Source organism: Cololabis saira, chromosome 20, assembly GCF_033807715.1.
Source record: "Cololabis saira isolate AMF1-May2022 chromosome 20, fColSai1.1, whole genome shotgun sequence".
In the NCBI taxonomy this organism is placed as follows: Eukaryota; Metazoa; Chordata; class Actinopteri; order Beloniformes; family Belonidae; genus Cololabis; species Cololabis saira.
The window spans coordinates 36,543,750-36,557,998 of record NC_084606.1 but is presented as its reverse complement, the minus strand read 5'-3'; positions in this window follow the sequence as shown (position 1 = coordinate 36,557,998).

The window sequence follows — 14,249 nt, the reverse complement described above, 5'->3', positions numbered from 1 at the left end:
GTGTGTAATAAATGTATGTAAAAGGAAGCATCTGATAGTGTTTATCAACATCCCTATCACCTATTATTTTTAGTCATCCAAGAAGTGCAAGAGGGCGCTACATTTGGTAATTCCTTATCATATTCCGTAGACTTCAAAAGCAGTAAAGAACAGGCAAGGTTACAGATTAGTCCTGGAAATTCTATCCAACCCTAAACAATCTGAGTTTTCCGATTCCTATCTGGTTTATTGATCAATACAAAGTGATCATAGTGGGTGACTTTAACATTCATATGGATGTCGACGGTGATAATCTTGAATTAGCCTTTAATTCTCTTCTAGAATCGATGGGCATTTCACAAAAAGTAACCAAACCTCCTCGTCTACGGTGTTGAACCCGATAACGTCGCCTGTAAACTCCCTCCTATCAGACCACTATTTAGTCATGTTTAAATTTAACATTGTCGACGTTTAACTGCAAAATAGGAGGTATTATTTTAGCAGATGTTTATCCGATCAAGCTATTGCTAAATTTAGGGAGGCCATCGCTCATCTTACCACAGTGGAACATATTATTATTATTGTGCATGGAAAGATAGTCTAATAGTATATAAATAAGCCCTTCACAGAGCTAGAACAGCTTATTGTTCAATCGTTGATAGAGGATAATAAAAATAACCCACGTTTTCTGTTCAGCGCTGTAGCCAGGCTGACACAGTCACAACTCTGTTGAGCAGATCAACTTATCCCTAAACTTAAGATATATGCCACAGGTTTTTAAAGTTGCAGTAATCAAACCTTTACTTAAAAAAACCTTCTCCTGACCCAGACATTTTATCTAATTATAGACCAATTTCCAACCTTCCATTTGTATCTAAAATTCTGGAAAAGGCAGTTTCAAGTCAGGTATGTGACCATTTGTATAGAAATGATCTGTTTGAAGTCTTTCAGTCAGGGTTCAGAATGCATCATAGCACAGAGACAGCACTGGTTCAATCACGAATGATCTTCTTATGACCTCAGATAAGGGATTAGTGTCCATACTGGTTCTACTGGACCTCAGATAAGGGATTAGTGTCCATACTGGTTCTACTGGACCTCAGATAAGGGATTAGTGTCCATACTGGTTCTACTGGACCTCAGTCCTGCTTTTGACACTGTAGATCATGGCATTTTACTGCACAGGTTAGAGCATGTTGTTGGGATTAAAGGGACAGCTCTACGTTGGTTTAAATCATATCTATCTGACAGGTTCCAGTTTGTTCATGTACATGAGGTTTCTTCAGAACAGTCAAGGGTCTGTTATGGTGTTCCACAGGGTTCAGTGCTAGAGCCAATCAGGTTCATTGTTATGCTGATGATACGCAGCTCTATTTGTCTATGAAACCAAATTAAACAGAACCGTTAGCCAAACTTCAGATAAAACAGAGGTTATCATTTTTGGTCCCAAACACATCTCTGTAATATCACAAAGATGAAGAACATCCTCTTGCAGAGTGGGTCGGAAAAACTAATTCACGCGTTTGTATCTTATAGGCTAAATTACTGTAATGTATAATTAGAAGGATTTCCAAGTAATTCTCTGAATATCATCCAGCTGATCCAAATGCAGCAGCGTGAGTGCTGACAGGAATTAGCAGGAGAGACCACGTCTCTCCAGTGTTGGTGTCGCTCCATTGGTCCCCGTAAAACTCAGTCCAATTCAAGATTTTATTACTTGCGTATAAAGCCCAAAACGGCTTAGCTCCGCAATATTTGCAAGACCTGATAGTGCCCTATGTTCCTGGCAGAGCTCTCCGTTTTCAAAGAGCAGGTTTACTCGTAGTTCCTAGAGTATCCAAATGTAGATTTGGAGGATGGTTCTTCTGCTATCAGGCACCACTACTATGGAACCAACTTCCAATCTGGGTTAAGGAGGCTGACACCACCTCCACCTTTAAAACTAAACTTAAAACCTTTCTGTTTAGTAAAGCCTATAGTTAGTGTAAACTCTAGCGTGTTAGGGCCAGTAGTCATAGCTGCAGCTACAGGACAAGACGAAAACATTTCGTCTTATACATAGCTTTGTGGTAGATATGCTGCTATAGGCCTATACTGCAGGGGGACACCAGCATTATCTACTGAGTGGTGCCCCTCATCTCTCCTTCTCTTATCTTCTTCTCTTTCCTTTCTTGAGATCAACCCTCAGTTATTAATTATAAGTATCTCATAACCATCATTGTTGTCCATTGTTCTTGTAGTTTTTTGTTTGCTGGTCTGCCCTCTCCTTTTCTCTTTTGTGCATGTTTGCAGGCCAGAGCTTCAGGAGCTGCATGCTGACCTGCAGTCCCCCCCCCCCTGACCACCTCAGTGTCTGCTGTCTACATCCGCTTATATAGTCCTCCTTGTAGTGCACCAACTAACCATTGTGTCTTTGTTTCTCCTCTCTCTGATCTTCATTCTTTTTTGTCTGTTCTCTCTGTTCCTGCTCTGTCCACCTGGCCTCCGGCAGGAGGGTCCCCCCTTAGGATCCAGATCCTGGTCCAGGTTTCTTCTCTCCTAAAAGGGAGCTTTTCTTGCCACTGTTTGGTTTAAGGCTTTTCTCCCACTAGGGGAGTTTTTACCTGCCATTGTTTACGTAATAATTGTGGCTAAAGCGCCTAAAGACATTTTGTGTTGTAATAAATGCTACATAAATAAACTTTTATTCAATTGAATTGAACTATAGTGATGTTGAATCCAGTGATGATGAGTATAGTGATGAGTTTAGTAATGATGAGTCCAGTGATGATTAGTTCAGCGATGATCAGTAGAGTGACAACAGTGATAACGAGTGGCTGCCAGACAACTACAGATACAAACCGGATTCGGTTGAAGTTGGGAAATTGCGTAAAATGTAAATAAAAACAAAATACAACGATTTGAAAATCCTTCTCAACCTATATTCAATTGAATACACTACAAAGACAACATATTTAATGTTCAAACTGATAAACCTAATTGTTTTGTGCCAAATAATAATTAACTTAGAATTTCATGTCTTCAACACGTCCAGTAGAAGTTGGGAAAGGTGGCAAAAAATACTGAGAAAGCTGAGAAAAGCTCATCAAACACCTATTTGGAACATCCCACATGTGATCAGGCTAATTGGGAACAGGTGGGTTCCATGATTGGGTATAAAAGGAGCCTCCCCAAACATGCTCAGTCATTCACAAGCAAGGATGGGGCGAGGGGTCACCACTTTGTCCACAACTGCGTGAGAAAATAGTTGAACAGTTTAAGAACAACATTTCTCAAAGCAAAATTGCAAGGAATTTAGAGATTTCAACATCTACGGTCCATAATATCAAAAGGTTCAGAGAATCTAGTGAAATCACTGCACGTAAGCGCCACGACCGGAAACCAAGACTGAATGACCGTGACCTTCGATCCCTCAGACGGCACTGCCTTAAAAACAAAAAAAGTGTGTAAAGGATATCACCAAATGGGCTCAGGAAAACTTCAGAAAACCACTGTCAGTACATACAGTTCTCACTACATCAGTAAGTGCGGGTTAAAACTCTACCATGCAAAGCAAAAGCTGTTTATGAACAACATCCAGAAACGCCGCCGGGTTATCTGGGCCCGAGCTCATGTAAAATGGACTGATGCACAATGGAAAAGTGTTTTGTGGTCTGATGAGTCCACTTTCAAATAGTTTTTGGAAACACTGGACGTCGTGTCCTCCGGACCAAAGATGAAGCTGAGCATTAAATATGTTGTCTTTGTAGTGTAATCAATTGAATATGGATTGAAAAGGATTGTCATTTCCCAATTTCAACCGACTCCGGTTTGTACATAGGAGCTGAGGATGATGGAGATGCAGACAGTCAGGATTTAGAAAGTGAGAAGGCCTATATGCCTATACACCTAGCTTTGAAAAAAGAAAATAGCTGCCACGATGCTCAACATTGTCGTATGTTGAGTGCTCAGGGGTATGTAGTCCACTGGACTGGACATGTCAGTAACTTTATGAAAAAGAAAATCCTAATTTTGAAAAAACTTTTGTTTTCTTTGAGAATAAAAACACTTGAGAACAAAACTTGGGGGTTTTCACAATTCATGCATCAGAGGGATTTGAATGTTCCTTCGTTCTGTGTTCTGCCCGGAGTGTTAACAGCTTTTGACCGCGAAACTTCATCATTATTCGTTGAACACTGTTGCTGTCCAACAGTGCCAGTGTTTTAAACTTATACAAGAACATTGTTGCCATGCAGTTAGAGCTGAAATGATTTCTGCTAAACTAGACTGCAGAATAAACGGGTACAATGATGAACTTTTGGAGGTCTAAGGCCAGAAACTTTATAGCTTTTTTTTTGGTGGGGTTTTTTTCTACAGATAAATACATTTCCTTCCTTCCTTCCTTCCTTCCTTCCTTCCTTCCTCCCTCCCTCCCTCCCTTCCTTCCTTCCTTCCTTTCTCCCTTCCTCCCTTCTTTATTTCCTTCTTTTCATTCTTCCTTCCTTCTTTTTTTCCTTCCTTCCTTATTTCCTCCGGCTCTCTCCTTCCTTCTTCCCTTCCTCTTTTCTTTCTTCCTTCCTTCCTTCCTTCCTTCCTTCCCTTTTCCCTTCCTTCCTTCTTCCCTTCCTCTTTTCTCCCTTCCTTCCTTTTTTTCCTGGTTTCTCCCTTCCTTCCTTCCTTCCTTCCTTCCTTCCTTCCTTCCTTCCTTCCTTCCTTCCTTCCTTCCTTCCTTCCATCCTTCTTTTCTCCCTTCCTTCCTTCTTTATTTCCTTCTTTTCATTCTTCCTTCCTTCCTTCCTTCCTTCCTTCCTTCCTTCCTTCTTTTCTTCCTTCCTTCCTTCCTTCCTTTCTCCCTTCCTTTTCTCCCATCCTCCTTCCTTCTTTCTTTCCTTCTTTTCATTCTTCCTTCCTTCCGTCCTTCCTTCTTTCCTCCCCTCTTCTCTTCCTCCTTCCTTGACCTGAAGACAGCACAAGGGTTAAGGCAAGTATGTGATCTGTTGTGACGAACCTCTTCCAGGAGGTTTTTTTAACCTCCTTTTCATTCTACCCATTTCAAAGCTCTCCTTTTGGTATTTTCCAAGACATTCAGAGAAAACAAAGACCTGTTTGAAGCTGAAATCTAATCTCAATGCCCTCTCCTTCCAGTGTAATAAAAGTAACATTAATAGCACTGTTAGCACACTCTCCCCAGCTGCCAAAAAGGGTGTTGAAAAGAAAAAAAACCTTCTTAACCCTTGTACTGTCTTTGGGTCACAATGACCTGATTCTCCTGTTCCTTCTTTCCTCCTGCTCTCTCCTTCCTTCTCCCTTCCTCTTTTCTCCCTTCCTTCTTTCTTTCCTTCCTTCCTTCCTTCTTTTCTCCCCTCGTACATTCTTTCATTGTTTTCTCCTTTCCTTCCTTCATTCTTTCCTACCTTCCTTCCTTCTCTTCTCCCTTCCTTCCTTCTTTTTTCCCTTCCTTCTTTCCTCCCTTCTTTCTTTCCTTCCTTCTTTTCTCCCTTCCTTCTTTCTTTCCTCCCTTCCATCCTTCTTTTCTTTCTTCCTTCCTTCTTTCCTCCCTTCTTTTCTTCCTTCCTTCTTTTCTCCCTTCCTTCCTTCCTTCCCTCCTTCCTTCCTTTCTTCTTTCCTCCCTTCCTTCCTTCCTTCCTTCCTTCCTTCCTTCCTTCCTTCCTTCCTTCCTTCCTTCCTTCCTTCCTTCCTTCCTTCCTTCCTTCCTTCCTTCCTTCCTTCCTTCCTTCCTTCCTTCCTTCCTTCTCTTCTCCCTTCCTTCCTTCTTTTTTCCCTTCCTTCCTTCTTTTCTCCCTTCCTTCTTTATTTCCTCCCTTCCATCCTTCTTTTCTTTCTTCTTTCCTTCTTTTCTCCCTTCCTTCCTTCCTTCCTTCCTTCCTTCCTTCCTTCCTTCCTTCCTTCCTTCCTTCCTTCCTTCTTTTCTCCCTTCCCTCCTTCTTTCCTCCCTTCTTCCCTTCCTCCTTTCTTGACCTGAAGACAGCACAAGGGTTAACTGGGACCATGAGAGAACAAATAATTCATCTTAAAATAACTAATTCTCTTTTGAGTTTCACATGCAACAAAGAAAACTGCAGCGTCCTCCCTCCCAGTTCAGGACAATTCAGACAAAAAAGCTCTCAATAGTTCGTTGTGATGAAGAAAAAAAAAGTATTCTCTTCTCAAATTTCCTTACAAGTTTCCAGAAAAGCCAACATCTTTGGGCGCTATGACACCTATGACAGACAAACACGTGGGAGTGTGGATTCCTGGCAGGCTGCTTTGGGGCTCACTGCTCTGCTGTTCACCTCCCGGTTGCCACGGCAACTGATATCAACTGCTGTAATAATCACAGCCTCCCAGAGCTGCAAAATAAACCCTTGTGATGTTGAAGCGCATTACTCAGTGTTTTAGTATTTGGTAAGATGTAAAGGGGACACCCTAATATATTACTAACAGAGAAAGAAATCTGGGTTCTTGTTACCGTTTTCTTTCAAACTTTCCCAGTCAAAGCTGGAAGTTCAGAGTTTCCAGCCGTTAACGACAGCAGCAGAAGCAGCAGCTCTGCAATTACTAAAGCTGTTTTCCAATTCAACAAGAACCCAAGTCCAGACTTGCGTGAATGTACTTGCGTCTATGAGGGTGCATCAGCATTGCACCCTCAGTTTATGTGTTTGCATGCTCAGAGAAAAAAAAGAAAAGAAAACTGACAAGTATGCACGTTAAGCCTGATTTATGGTTCTGCGTTAAATCGACGGCGTACCCTATGGCGCGGCGACGCGCACCGTACGTTCACGTCCCCGCGTATCCTACGCCGTAGGTTCTGCGTTGGTGCAACGCAGAACCATAAATCATCCAGTGTCCGTCACTGATCTGTTTCCAGCAGTTTCCTGCACCAGCAAGACACTGCTCTCTGCTGCTCCGTTAACACAAAGTAACCATGGACATTCGGATGTGGTTCAAGCACAACCACACAAGCAAGTTTATATTTATGGTTATATTTATTTTTGTTATTTATTTTTCTCTTTTTTATTTTCTGTTGCTAGATTGTCTGATGGGTGAGGTAGTAATTAAATATTGCTGCAATAAAGCATTTGAAATACACTTTAAATATTCTTATTTTGCTAGTATTATTCCGCTTGAAATTATGGGAAAATGCATAATTTAGTGTTGAATAACGTGCCAGGCATGTGCACCCCCTGGTTATGTAATATCACAAATAACAGAGCCTACGGCGTAGGGTACGCGGCAACGCGCACATACGGTGCGCGTCGCCGCGTACCCTACGCCGTAGGCTCTGTGTTGGTGAAACGCGGAACCATAAATCAGCCTTTAGTGTGTCTCTGTCTGCTGTTCTGAACTTCTCTGTTGTCTCATTTTGCTGGGACGTCGGGTCCCTCCTCCGAGACACAACTTTTGCGGTATGCGTTCATTGTTGTGTCTAAAAATGATGCGCAGAGCCCACCCAATCAGAAACAGTACAGATATTCTGTGATATTTTTATATATATATATATTTCTAATTTATTTAGCAAAAAACAGTCAAAAGCTTGTTTTTAAGACCTTCAAGGCCTGTTTGAAATAGGGATTAGATGCCATAATAGGTCCCCTTTAAGTAGCTGACCTCCACTACTGGAGACAGACTTGCTAGTTACTTTAGGAGCTGATTTTCCCGTCCTCAGAGTCCCGTAGACACCCACACCCACATTCAAACATACATTCAGAAGGCCTGCGAGCACACAGAATACCAGCGCTGCCCTCTACAGCCGCGTCCAGCTCACATTGTTTTCTGGCTCTCGCTTTTTTCCATCTTTTTTTATCCTTGTTCATTTTGTGAGGGTGTGTCGCACTCATTATCAGGGCAAATCTGGCGGACCGAGCCAAGAAAAACTGACATTTGCATGGTGAGAGTGGAGGAATGAAGTGGGTCAGAATAATAACAGAGTGGAAACTTTGCATAAAGTCAACTTTCAGCCGTTCACAGTGAGAATAAGGTCTTGAATAATTAACGACCGGAGAGGCCGAGTAAAGACGTACATTTAACAACAGTAATTCACACACACACACGGCTGAAACATACACACACACACACACACACACACACACACCATCACATTGAGGAAGAAAGAAAGAAAGCTGCAGTTAAATGACTGCGAGGAAGGAAGGGAAGAAGGAAGGAGAGAGCAGGAGGAAAGAAGGAACAGGAGAATTAGGTCATTTTGACCCAAAGACAGCACAAGGGTTAAAGCAAGAGAAGACGTGTTTTTCATAATAGGTCCCCTTTAAGTTTCTTGTTATTGGCTAATGTGGAGTTCTGTAAATTTCCCCTTGACTCCCATATTTTCATAGATAATGGATGGATAGATGCTTCATTTATTGAAGATGGACATTAAGCAGCTTATTCAACACTCACACAGCCTAAGATGGGGAACCATCTCAGTCTTGTGGACGTGAGCATCGCTATATCTGATATATCTGATACTTCCCAGAACAGAGAAACATTCCTGCGACCTGTAGGCCTTTTTCATTAATGAAGTCGGCGAGTTCACGTAAGGATTTCCTGCATTTCATTCCTGCATAAAAACACGACTCTGTCTCATCACATTCCATGTGATCAGTGCAGCCTCGGTCTGCAGAAACCCTCGGGTCGTCCTCAGGAGTTCTGCTGGGAAGGAATGCTGAGGTGAACAGTGTGTGTGTGTGTGTGTGTGTGTGTGTGTGTGTGTGTGTGTGTGTGTGAGACTTGGTCTCTGGATGCTGGTACTTGAATCTCTTTATGGCTGATTTGCAGCTCCTTCCACTTCAAGGCTTTTTAATAAACCGACTATCTGTGATCACACAATAACAACAATACAGAGTGTTAATGCTGAAGACGGGATCCCACTGGCAGAGGGAGTGTGTAAGATCAGTACTGGAGTTGAGGGGGGATGGATGGCATCCCCCCTGAAATAAAAACGGTCCAAATCATCCCCCCCTGAAATAAAAACGGTCCAAATCATCCCCCCTGTAAAACTGTCATCCCTCCTTTCCATCCCTTATGTCATTTCATCAATGAATGTGGTTTTACTGCTATTTCAATATTTAGAGTCATCACCAGAAAAATAACACCAGAAAAATAACTTACACCGTGTCCACACTGCATGCGACAGTTCCATTGCTTTATTTTTTTTATTGCACTGTCTATACTGGTTGCGAGCGACGCGCCGTTTTGAGCTGGACTTTTGTCGCAGGCCCTGCTTCTATTTTCTTCCTGTTGCTCGCGTTGAAAGCCGGTTGAAAGTTGAAAAAAAAGTGTAAAGCGCTGTAGGAAACAGTAATTTCAATACAAGAACCTCAATAAAGTGGCAGCTGCTGGAGGGAGATCGCCAGGGAGCTGGAAGGTTCTGATAAGATAATAAGATATAATAAGAATCTTATCTTAATCTTACTAGGGCTTAATTTGTGCCGGATCCTGCCGGATTTCTCGTGTCCTCTGCTTTTCCCCCACATCCCAGTAATGATCTGACATGCTGACATGTTTGCTGCATTTAGCACCACGAACACGCCGCTCACTCCACGCTGTTCGCTGTTTGATTGCGTCACCACACGCCGTTATTAATTGTTCGGTTTTTTCCCCACTTATTCCACCGAATAATAAGCTTGTTTTCTGTTTAGAAAGTACAAACGTAGGAAGATTACAAGTAATCACCATCTTTTACTTGTCCCTTTACTCTTTTAGGAGTCATTTTAGGAGTTTCTTTCAGGAGCGCACGGGCGGGTGAATAAAGGCTGATTTATGGTCCTGCGTAAAATCGACGGCGTAGCCTACGGCGTAGGGTACGCGGCGACGCGCACTGTTTGGTGAGTGCGCCGCGTACCCTACGCCATAAGGTCTGCGTTGGTGTAACGCGGAACCATAAATCAGCCTTTTAAAAGGCGAGTCTCAGCTGTCAATCAAAAGAACGTGGTAGAACGTGGGGCCGATAACGCGTTCAGTGTGGACAGAGCGCGTCCGATGCCACGCGGTGCGACGCGACAGTCGGATGCTCGCGTGCAGTTAGGACAAGCTATTATTATTATTTGACAATTTTCACCTGTTTCAAGTAAATTTTCACTTGAAATAAGTAGGAAAATCTGCCAGTGGGACAATCTTCTTCTTCTATCTTCTGATTAGCAAAAAAATCTTGTTCCACTGGCAGATTTTTCTACTTATCTCAAGTGAAAATCTACTTGAAACAGGTGAAAATTGTTGTTTTTTCCAGTGATGAGTCTTGTTTTAAGTGTAATGATATTATTTTTACTAAAATGAGACATTTTAACTAGAAATAAGACAAATATTCTTGTTAAGATTGTGAGTTTTTGCAGTGATCCATTTTACTTATCCTGTGAAGGACAGAGTCATATTGATAAGTTCAGAAAAGTGTTTTTTATTGTTGTGTTTTGATGTATTTGATGTAAGCCCAGTGGATATTTAAAGCTTACAGAAGGCTGCATTTAACTGCTGCTATGTCATTCCTGCAGTATTTCTGCAGGTGTTTTGGTCACTGCTATTATTGTAATATATTATATTATTTGTAATCAGCACAAATTATCTGTCCCCATATGATAAAATCCACCACCCCCCCTGATTTATTTTACAACTCCAGTATTGTAAAGAGCTAAAGCAATAAAGGAGCCTAAAAATATGACTCCAGATCAGAAATAATGTGTAAACTTCAAAGGTACAATTTATTTCAACGTTATTCTCGAAATTTGGACTTTATTCATGAATTTTCGACTTTATTCTTGAAATTGTACTTCAACATTATTCTCGACATTTCGACTTTTTTCTCGAAGTGCATAATGAAAAAAAAATCGTTAAATTGATGTATATCAGTGAAAGTAATTAAATTACTGAGAACAAAAAGCATAAAATACCTAATTATTCTGGGTTCATACTATTAGCAAAGTAATAAAAGTCAAAGTAAATGTATTATTGCTTTCATTTAGAGTTGAGCTGTTCATTTGCATCCATGGACAAATTGTGAGCCGGGATGTCCAGACGGCGAGCCTCTTTGATTAAAACGCTCTCGGATTTTTCCTTGAACTTTTGTCGTTCTTTACTTACAGCAGATAAATAATAGATGCCGAGCCCAGAAAGCCTTGCTTAAGCACATTTTTATGACTTAGAAGTCTCCTTGAATGCACAGCCTTTAAACTCATTTAATGCCGCACAAATAAGGGTTTATTCAGAAACAGCCATGACCCAAAAGATGAAAGCTACATTTTTGGCAGGAAAGATAACAGTAATGACAGTGGAGACTAAACCCAGGCAACACAAATTATTCTGCAGACTAAATAGTGGGTTTGGAAACTTAAAAAAAAAAAAAAAAAAGGCAAACACATAAGTTGGGAGTGTGTTCCTCTTGAAGGTGAGTTGGGACGACAGCAGTGGCCAGTATTTAATACAGATGGACATGGAGTCAGCAGTAACGCTGCAGTGATTAACTCCTCACACCCCGGGCTGCACAATGCCAGGAGTTTTGAATATTTCCATGAATAAATGGGGAATTCACAGGAATAAACTGGAGTTTCACTTAAAGCAGCACAATGTAACTTTCAGCTTTTGTTGAGTTTGGCGGCTCCTTTGGACAAAAGCGGTAGTGCTTTACCAGAAAGAACACTACATTTCCCATGAGCACCAGCGCGTACTGCCGGAAGACTCCTGTCCCCCTCAAGTGCATTTGTTTTGATAGTGAATGAAATAAGACGGGACGGACTTTCAAAACTACTTTTCTGTTTCACCAAGTGAACAGACGGAACGCAAAAAAAAGATGTTAAACTGCTGGAAAGGAACTGGAATTTACCGGGATACCTTAAACAAGGAAGCCAGGGAGCGGTATATGGAGAAAATAATGATTATTAACGGTTTGGATCCATATGAAATCCCTATCAAAGAGTGGAGCTCCGATGAGGATTTACTGCTGCAGTTCTGCACAACCCACGTCTCCGGCTACCTTGTTTAGGAGTGTTTGGCAGCTGCTTTGGTAAATGTTTGACTCGCCATGTGTTTTAATAAATTTGTATATAGTACAACATACAGTACATGTTTTGTATCACTCTTACTTCTCTTTTCTTTTTTTTGACTGCTATATTATGCTGAAGAGGCGCCGAGGCGTGAGCAATATTTTTGTTTTCCTCGTGAGATTATTTTTTTCCTCTGCAGCTACAAATAAGAGTTAATATCTTTTCCTCAACAAACTAGTTTTATCTGAAGATTGGGGTTAATCGCAGCGCAGAGAGCTGGCCAGCAACTGCGTTTAGCTGGAGAAGTGGCGAATAAAACCCGTGTGAATGATCCGACTCCGGTCGTTATGAGTGTTTGTTTGTGGTAAACTGTGGAAGGTTATGTTTGGTCGTTACAGCCGCATCAGGAAGGAGGGGGAAGTGACGTATGCCGTAAAGCAGTCAAAGCCGTAAAAATGTGTAGTTTTTTAGTGTGGAAGGGTTCCTACCATGCACCTCAAAATTACATAGTGCCAGTCAAGGCGAGTATCAGGGCCATGCAGGAGAAAACATATTTGAGAGGGGAAGATTTTTTTTTAGTCGAAATCTCGAGAAAAAAGTCAAAATATTGAGATTAATGTTGAAAACCAATTTCAAGAGTAAAGTAAAAATGTTGTGAATAAAGTCGAAATTTCGAGAATAAAGTTGAAATACAATTTTTTGAATGAAGTAACTAACTAACTTACATCCTTGGAGTGGAACATTAAGGCTACGTTTCTGAAGTTATGCAACTGCATATGTGTGACATGTGTTTCAAATCAATATCGTGAAGCCAATTGACTTTTTTCTCAACATTTCAATTTTTTTCTCAACATTTCGAATTTTTTCTTGAAGTGCATAATGAAAAAAAATCTTCCACCTTTAAAATATTATTTTTATTTTTCTCCTGCCTGTCCCTAATACTGTTCTGTAATTTTCCCAAAAGTCTTGGACATCTTGAGGATAAGTTTTGGCAAATGTCATGCAAGCCTTTTCATAATTTGTGAACCAAATAAGTGAAATTTTAAAACTTTTTTTATTAATTCTTTCTGTTCAAAACCTAAAATGTAATGACGTAAGTGGCAGGAACAACAACTACGCTTCTTTTTAAAGCTAAAAAGAGGAAGTGGAAACGGGAGCTAAAATGATTTGTTTCGTTTTGGTTGATGGATTGCTGGAAAACGAGGAACGTTATGTTTGGTCGTCTTACAGCCGCATCGGGAAGGAGGGGGAAGTGACGTATGCCGTAAAGCAGTCAAAGCCGTAAAAATGTGTAGTTTTTTAGTGTGGCAGGGTTCCTACCATGCTCCTCAAAGTTACATAGTGCCAGTGAAGGCGATACAGAGAACGGAGAGCTCTGACAGGAACATAAGGCACTATCAGACCATGACAGAGGTACATTAAACCTGGTGGAAGTTCATGTTCCATCACAATGATGATGATGAAATATGATATTAAGGTGGAAAAGTTACATAGTGCTGCTTTAAGTGCAGATTAGGCAGCTTAATGAGGAAAAATGTCTTTCTGCTTCATCGCCGGGAAAAACAACCACGTGATTTCCAAATGATGGGGATCGGGTGGAAAATATCCGATTTTTTTCACTTTTTCATTTCACTAATTTACATTATGTATTTATTTATTGTTTATTTTTAAGTTTCAACGTTGACAATTACAGTTTATGTCAGACAGGGACAGGGAATTAAAAAATATTATTCATATAAAATTGTGTTGGAATAATGACAAAAAATAAAAGAAACGACAAAAGAAAGTTAATTTCTATTTCTAAAGCCGGTATCTACTTTCCTCACTGAGGAAATGGAACACTGGCTGACGTTAACAGAGAGCAAAACTGACGTGACTTCTCCACATTTCAGAAGTGGCCTGCAATTTGGAAATATTTTTACTGTGGGTTATGTGGGAGTTTGTTGGGCAGAAAGGACAGAACCGAGTCCTTTTAGTTTTCCTCTTTCTTGGGGGCTGCCAGAGTATCGCATCTGTGATCGGGGTAGTTTCAGACCATCAACACACATTTTAATATCAGACAAAGGTAACCTGAGTAAATGTAAAATGTAGATTTTAATTGATGATTTACTCTATTTAGAGAATGAGGTGTTTCCAAATAAACACGGCTGTGTGTTTAAGAGGTAATTGTCTCCTAAACCTGATAACTGGTTGACCCACTTTTGGTTTCAGCAACTGCAATCCACCACTCATGCAGGATAACTGACAAAGGTTCTTTCCCATCACTGTGGAGGACTACCGGTACATTGAACACTTTTTGCAGGATTGCTTTAATTTAGCCAC